This window comes from Neoarius graeffei, chromosome 1 (genome assembly GCF_027579695.1).
Source record: "Neoarius graeffei isolate fNeoGra1 chromosome 1, fNeoGra1.pri, whole genome shotgun sequence".
Lineage (NCBI taxonomy): Eukaryota > Metazoa > Chordata > Actinopteri > Siluriformes > Ariidae > Neoarius > Neoarius graeffei.
In genome coordinates, this window is record NC_083569.1 from 23,116,617 (window position 1) to 23,124,296 (window position 7,680).

The window sequence follows — 7,680 nt, forward strand, 5'->3', positions numbered from 1 at the left end:
TTAATTTATCAAGTCTGTATTTGATTTAAAAAATACTTCACTGATTTATTTATTCATATTCTTTTTTACAACAGGCAGTTTTGCAGACAAAATTTGGCCGACAGATGAAGCTGCCAACATTGTCAGGAATGAAACAGACACTGTTACTCTGAAATGTTCATATGAGTCAAGCAGTGAGGACATTCGGCTTTTCTGGTACAAACAATATCCGAACAGCGCACCACAGTTTTTACTGTATAAAGGCGCAAGGTCAAGCTCCTACCAGACCACTCCTGATGATCGTCGATTAGAGTCAAAAACAACCAGAGACTCCACTGAACTTACTATCAGAGGTCTAAAGCTCTCAGATTCTGCGCTCTATCACTGTGCTCTTAGAGATGTAGCACAGTAATACAGAGTCAATGAAAGGCTGTACAAAAACATACAAATGGTATACATGAAGCTTCTAAAACCACAGATTAAAGATACTCCCTTTACCAGCTCATCGGTTAACCACAAACACAAACAGCATTTGTGGTAACACATGCACCTGGAGGAAATTGAAAAGAATAATAATGAGGGATTAACACAACAACTCCACATTAATTACAGTGAATTCACAAACCTACATGTTTTATTCTCCAAAATATTTTTATGACACTTCCAGATCCATTGTGTCAGGTTTTGCTGGTTTTCACTGTCTGGAATAAAAATAATGAACTCTTTTCTGGGTTTCCCTATAACCTACTGTAATCAATTTTCATTTGTTCATTCATTCACTCACTCATTAATTTGCTCATGTGTTTATTATGTATGTAGGTATATATGTATGAACAGATGTGACTTTGCTCATACAGATACAAAAAAATAATGAAATAGAAAAATAAGAAAATTCCCAGTGGAATTTGCTTTCCCTTTTTTTCATCGCAAGATTTGATTGCACTGAACTTTGATGAATATGGGTCATGTATATCATATAAAACAAAATTATGTGATTAATGGATGATGACTCTAAACTTTCATCAAGCACTATTTTTTTTTTCAATTTATTCTGTGATTCAAACTTTCAAATATGCATTTAGGTGGATTGGTCACCCTAAATTTCCTATACTGTCCACTTTATTAGGAACACCTGCACATTCTTGCAGTTATCTCATCAGCCAATTATGTAGCAGCAGCATAATACAAAAAAAAAAAAAATCATACAGATACAGGGCAAGAGCTTCAGGTAATGTTCACATCAAACATCAGAATGAAGAAAAAGTGTGATCTCTGTGATTTTGATCATGGCATGGTTGTTGGTGCCAGAAAGGCTGGTTTGAGTATTTCAGAGACTACTGATCTGGAATTTTCACACACACACACACACACACACACACACACACACACACACCAGTCTCTACAGGTTACACAGGATGGTGAGAAAAACAAACAAACAAACAAACAAAAAAATTGAGTGAGTGACAATTCTTTGCATAGAAACTGTTAGGCCACCACTCTAATTGTGTTTAGTTAATCGTTTCTATAATAATAACAATAAAAGTAATAATGTAAGTCTCTGATGTTAGTGGAATACTGAAGTGCTGCAGGCGGGAAATGATGTTAACACAGACTTTATTTCTCACTTTGGGCTGCTTTTCAGCTTTACTAATCTCATTCACTCGCTCACACACTCATACACACGTGCTCTGGTCAGGAGAGATCCCTCTCTTCACGCCCTCCTTTCTATCCTCCGTCGTTACTGCAAAACACACACACACCATTAGTTGACAACAGGTGTACTGACTTTCCCACTCACCTTCCCTGGCCCCGCCCTCCATTCACAAACTGACGCCTGGCCACGCCCCTGCTGCCAAATGAGATGAGATGAATAATAATCGATATGTGCAGTGATGTTGGTGATTCTACACTGTGTAAGAGTGAAGTTGTTGAATATCTTTGTCATAAATCTTTTCGGTGTTGCACTTTGTACACAGTCCCTGAGCACTCATCTCACAGCCAGCAAATTTGCTGCAAACAGCAAATATTCTAGCAAACCTGCGCAAAAAATAGAATTAGGAATCAATTGTTTGCCGAAAGTTTTCCACAAAGTTAGCCACAAGTGCACTAGAGGTTTGCCACAAAATTAATTTGCATGTGAAAATATGACCTTGCCACAAATTTGCGGCAACATTGCCAAAGGTTCACCACAACTGTCTACCAGAAACCTGAACTTTTGTAAGGGATGTCTCCAGTCTACTTACCGGTATGTTTTTGGAAGGAGATCAGAAACTGGATAACCTGGAGGAAACACGTGCAGGACTCAAGGAGAAATTCACATAGAGGTTATCAATGTTTACTTCCCATCCCAACCTGTGAACACCCAGGTATATGCAAGTACAATGTCTGGCCAAAAATATGTGCTTTCTGAGGCCAAGTTTACATTAGACCGTATCTGTTTCATTTTCTTCGCGGATGCACTGTCCGTTTACATTAAAACGCCTGGAAACGCCGGGAAACGGGAATCCGCCAGGGTCCACGTATTCAATCCAGATCGTGTCTGGTCCGGTGCTGTGTAAACATTGAGAATACGCGGATACGTGGATACGCTGTGCTGAGCTCTAGCTGGCATCGTCATTGGACAACGTCACTGTGACATCCACCTTCCTGATTCGCTGGCGTTGGTCATGTGACGCGACTGCTGAAAAACGGCATGGACTTCCGCCTTGTATCACCTTTCATTAAAGAGTATAAAAGTATGAAAATACTGCAAATACTGATGCAAATACTGCCAATTGTGTAGTTATGATTGTCTTTAGGCTTGCCATCCTTCCACTTGCAAGTGGTAAGTGATATGCGCTGAGATCACACACACAGCGGCTCAGTCCCGAATCACTGCTTGTGCGCTCCACTCGCGCGCTCTGTGAGCTGCGCAGGGCCGGAGTGCGCACCCTCCAGAGGGCACTTGCTGTTCAGGGCGGAGTGATTTGGAGTGCAGGATGCCTGCGGAGCCAAGTGTATCCGTGTATTGGCGTTGCTGTGTGAACGCGAATCGTGTATTGGCGTTGCTGTGTGCACGCTAATCGTTTTAAAAACGTTAATCTGATGATCCGCTGATACGGTCTAATGTAAACCCCACCTGAACTTCTTATTCAGAAGGCAGGACATTAATACCATGAATGCTGAGTTGCTGAGTTCAACTGTCAGTTTGGATAAAAGTACTCTAAATGTAAATGAAGGCCACAGGAAGGAAGGAAGACACCTAAAGCAAGTAAAACACCCAGTTTACCACTCACACACTCCGACTGAAAACCACTTCAACTCTCAACTCTCTTTCACACCAGCAAACCTCTCTCTCTCTCTCTCTCTCTCTCTCTCTCACACACACACATACACACAAAACATACACCATTCCCCTGTAAGGCCTAATGACTTGACGGCATCTTTGATAGTATTACCAAGACCAGCAGCTGTTTTTTCTCTCACTTTAATGAAATACTCCAGAAAATGTTGGATATAAAATAAACAACCAAAAATATTTTGAATTGACTGAGATTACGTTGCAGACTTTCAGTTTGAAATTGTGTGATTTTAGAGGAGGGTTTCTCTTTCCATCTGCCTAACCCTCTCCCTCTCTCACTACACATGCAATTCCTGACATACCAGTGACCCCGTCTTGCCACCATCACCTTCTGGCTTCATCCTTCAGGATAAATTCTATCTTTGTAAAATTTATATCCATAATTTATATATTTCTGTAAAGCTGATTTGTGATGATGTCCATGGTTAAAAACATTCTCCAGGTAAAACTGAATTTAATTGTATTTTATTGTCATTAAATTGTATGAGCCAGCATACAGAGAGAAGGTGAAGTGGGTCAGAGGACTACAGTAGAAGCAACAATCCATGGAGGAAAACAAAAAAGATGATTTTTGACCCCAGTAGGACTCACAGTCCCACGCTGATCAATCTGTGCTCTTCTGCTAGTGTGATTATGGAGACAGTCTTGGGGTGCACATGACAGAGGATCTCATCTGTGCCAGAAAATCCCAACTGCGTCTCACTTTTCTGCAGAGACAGGAGAGCAAACCTCACCCCTCCCAGCTTCAATACATTTAGGGGAACCATAGACAGCATCCTGTGCAGCTCTGTGAGTATCTTCTCTGAAAATTGCATTCTGTGTCAAAGCACAAGCTGCTAGAACACATAATGAAAACCACTGGATCCATCATCAGAGTTTCTCTTACCTCAGTTGAGGATCTTTACCAGAAAATACAGTATGAATTTTAAAAAACTGCCCACTTTATGCATGTTCCCTCCCATCCTGCTAACAGAATATTTAATAATCTGCTCATCTACATGAGCTAGAAAGCTTTCCAGAAAGGTCCACAAAAAAGACTTCTTATTCCCAGCAACCATTTTTATCTGTGCAAAATGGGGCAAAGTGGTAGGGATGAGTGAAAGAAGATAGATAGATAGATAGATAGATAGATAGATAGATAGATAGATAGATAGATAGATAACCTTGGTGTGTTAAAGTCTTTCTCCTTTCTACACAAGATGGCATAGTCCGTTATCTTACTGTGGGCCAAGTACTAGGATCCTGCACACACACCCCAGAGATATAGACTTCTGTCATTATATAAATAACACTTTACACAATTATACAGGCTCGATCTGTTCTTCAGTCATACATACATAGTACATTTATATTCACCGATCAGCCATAACATTACCACCACTGGCAGGTGAAGTGAATTACATTGATTATCTCGTTACAATGGCACCTGTCAAGAAGTGGGAAATATTAGGCAACAAGTGAACAGTCAGTTCTCGAAGCATTATTGCCAACTTAGTGACTTTTTTAAATAAAAAAAAGCGACTAACGACAAATCTTGTGAGATTTTGGCTACTTTCGAAAGACGATATCTTTGTCTCCAGAGGATTAAAAGGTTTATTCACTACAGGGCAGATGAGGCCGAATCATCCCTGACTGAAAACGAAACATCCTTCTTGTGGTTGGTTTCCCAGGCAGACAGAGGCTGTGCACTGTGTGAGAGAAAAAATAAGGAAAACACCTTGTCTCTTCAAACTTTCTCTGAGTAATCATTTTATATGCAAATATAGTAATTATCACTGCACAGTTGTTTTCTTTAAAATTATGTGCATGGTGATTTTGTCAGATGACACTGAGGTTATAAAATAGGAATTTTCTCAGTGCAGAGCAGCAGCGTGAAAATGGCTTGGATGTGACTGCTGGTGAACATGTTGTTTTAATGGGCCACGTTTTAGTCACTATTTCATACTCGTTCCATTGCCTGATAACCAAAACAGAAAAACAATGTAAATGAGAACAGCTTTATTGGGAATTAGGCTGTACTAAAATCATGTCCGTCACCAGCTATGCGGTCACTGAGGTCCGGACCTCAGTAGTTTTTTTTTTTTTCAGAACTAAAGAAAAACAGCAACTTATTAAAAAAGAGTGAACTTCCCTGATAAGATGACTGCATGCTGTCCAAACACATCTTCTTGCCAGCCATCATCACATGGTCCATTGTTGATGTTATCAACTGTGCATTGATGGAGACTTGAGTGCAAAGAGTTCTGCAGAAATTGCACACCAAAGACACCTTCAATCCCTCAGTCTCATCCACAGTAATCACACTGATCTTTAAACTGTCCATATGGAGACATTCTCACCAGCAGAAAATGGTCTTCAAGTGATGTGAAATCATGAGCAGCACTTGCTCACCTTCTCAATATCCCCTCTTTTGTTTGGATCAACTTTCTACATTCAAAGCGTCCCTTACAGGCCCCAGCAAGGATTGAACTCACGATCTCTAGTTTATGAGACCAGTGCTCTTACTACTGAGCCTCGACTCTTTCACAGTGGCTGAAGATTGGGGCCACAGCAGAACCTTGAAGCTCCTGTGCCAATCCTCAATAGAGCCCACAGAAACTGCCTTAACATCACTCACAACTTTAGTTCCTAGCTGCAGTTAGCTTCTGTTTACTATTTGCCTCACAAAAAATGGACACACATTTTAAATAATGTGGTGTGTCAATCATAGAGTGGGTTGTGGGCTGTACATTCTGGCTAAACACACTGAGCAGCAGCCAGTGGTTTTCAGGTGATGAGAACTACAATCAAAAAAATCTAACCAGTGTTTTTGGTTCTTTTTTTTTTAATGTAATTTTCTCAACCTCTTGCTTTTTCCATGCATATCTCATAGACTTCTTGTCCCAAGTTCCCAAGTGCTATATAGTCCAAAATTGTAATTGTGTAACCAGGAACTTACAAATATGTGCAGCATGATAAGAATCCTTTAGAGTTTTAGCTGCAGTCTTTTTGTTGATATCAACTAACTCACTGATAGAGAACTGAGTAGAAGAAACAGTAAGAGCTCTCAAGCAACAAATGATAAGGCACCACTTTTTCTTCAGTCACAATTCTCTACCTTCAGAAGGTAGGTCAAAGGCCCCAGTGAGAATTGAACTCACCACCCCAGGTTTACAAGACCAGTGCTCTAACCACTGAGCTATGGAGCCTTAAACAAGTACCTATCTATTGATCCATGCAAAATTACTCAAAATGATTGGAGCGATGACAATGGTGTAATGGTTAGCGCTGTCGCCTCACAGCAAGAAGGTCCGGGTTCAAGCCCCGTGGCCGGTGAGGGCCTTTCTGTGTGGAGTTTGCATGTTCTCCCCGTGTCTGCGTGGGTTTCCTCTGGGTGCTCCGGTTTCCCCCACAGTCCAAAGACATGCAGGTTAGGTTAACTGGTGACTCTAAATTGACCGTAGGTGTGAATGTGAGTGTGAATGGTTGTCTGTGTCTATGTGTCAGCCCTGTGATGACCTGGTGACTTGTCCAGGGTGTACTCCGCCTTTTGCCTGTAGTCAGCTGGGATAGGCTCCAGCTTACCTGCGATCCTGTAGAACAGGATAAAGTGGCTAGAGATAACGAGATGAGAATAAAAATAATAATAAAAAACCCTTATTGTTTACTGAATGAGAAGGGCAGGAAAGATTGAGAATCCAGCAGCTATGGTTTGTTTACACCCAATATTAAAACTTGTAGCATCTTAGCAATCACCACAAAGACGCCTACAAAAAGCAAGAATCGGAGACAGTTTCACTAACTCTTTACATGCCAGCAGCCAAATCAGTTTCTCTGACCACCACTTCACTGGAATTAAACTCGCAAGCAAAAGTCACATGACTGAATACAACCTTTGTTCTATTCCAGGTTAAGCACTTGCAAAGAACAATTGAAAAACTTCTCTGTGGATTGTCGGTGAATAAAATGGCAAGCTCGTGGTCGCAAACTGTGACTGTATGGCAGGCTTTGGAGAGAACTTTTTTGTCCTTTCTCAAGATCTGCGCCAGCAGCTCAATACAGGCTATGAACAGGAGTGAAGATAATGGGCATCCCTGGTGGACACCAGAGCGAACATCAATCACTTTTGTGAGGTGCCCATTTACCAAAATTCTGTTGCAAATGTAACGGGTACTGTAGCAACGGCACCGTGATTGACAGATTGACTCCTGTCACCCTGAGATGCAGGAGAGGAACGAGGACACAGCGCGTTAGTTTCGCAGGTCTTGCAGTAATGAAGCAAGAAACAATGCAAGTCACTAAAACTCGCCACCCGCCCCCTGCTGGCCAGGTGTAAACATTACAGCATACACATTAATTTAGAAACCATACAAATGCCAAAA

General features: G+C 41.1%; 1 non-coding gene across 1 annotated transcript; it reads right to left on the reverse strand.

Moving 5' to 3' along the window:
- Nucleotides 1–6,434: 6,434 nt before the first annotated feature.
- Nucleotides 6,435–6,507, reverse strand: trnat-ugu (transfer RNA threonine (anticodon UGU)). Its single transcript has one exon. It is a non-coding gene; the product is annotated as a tRNA-Thr (tRNA).
- Between the last annotated feature and the right edge of the window lie 1,173 nt (nucleotides 6,508–7,680).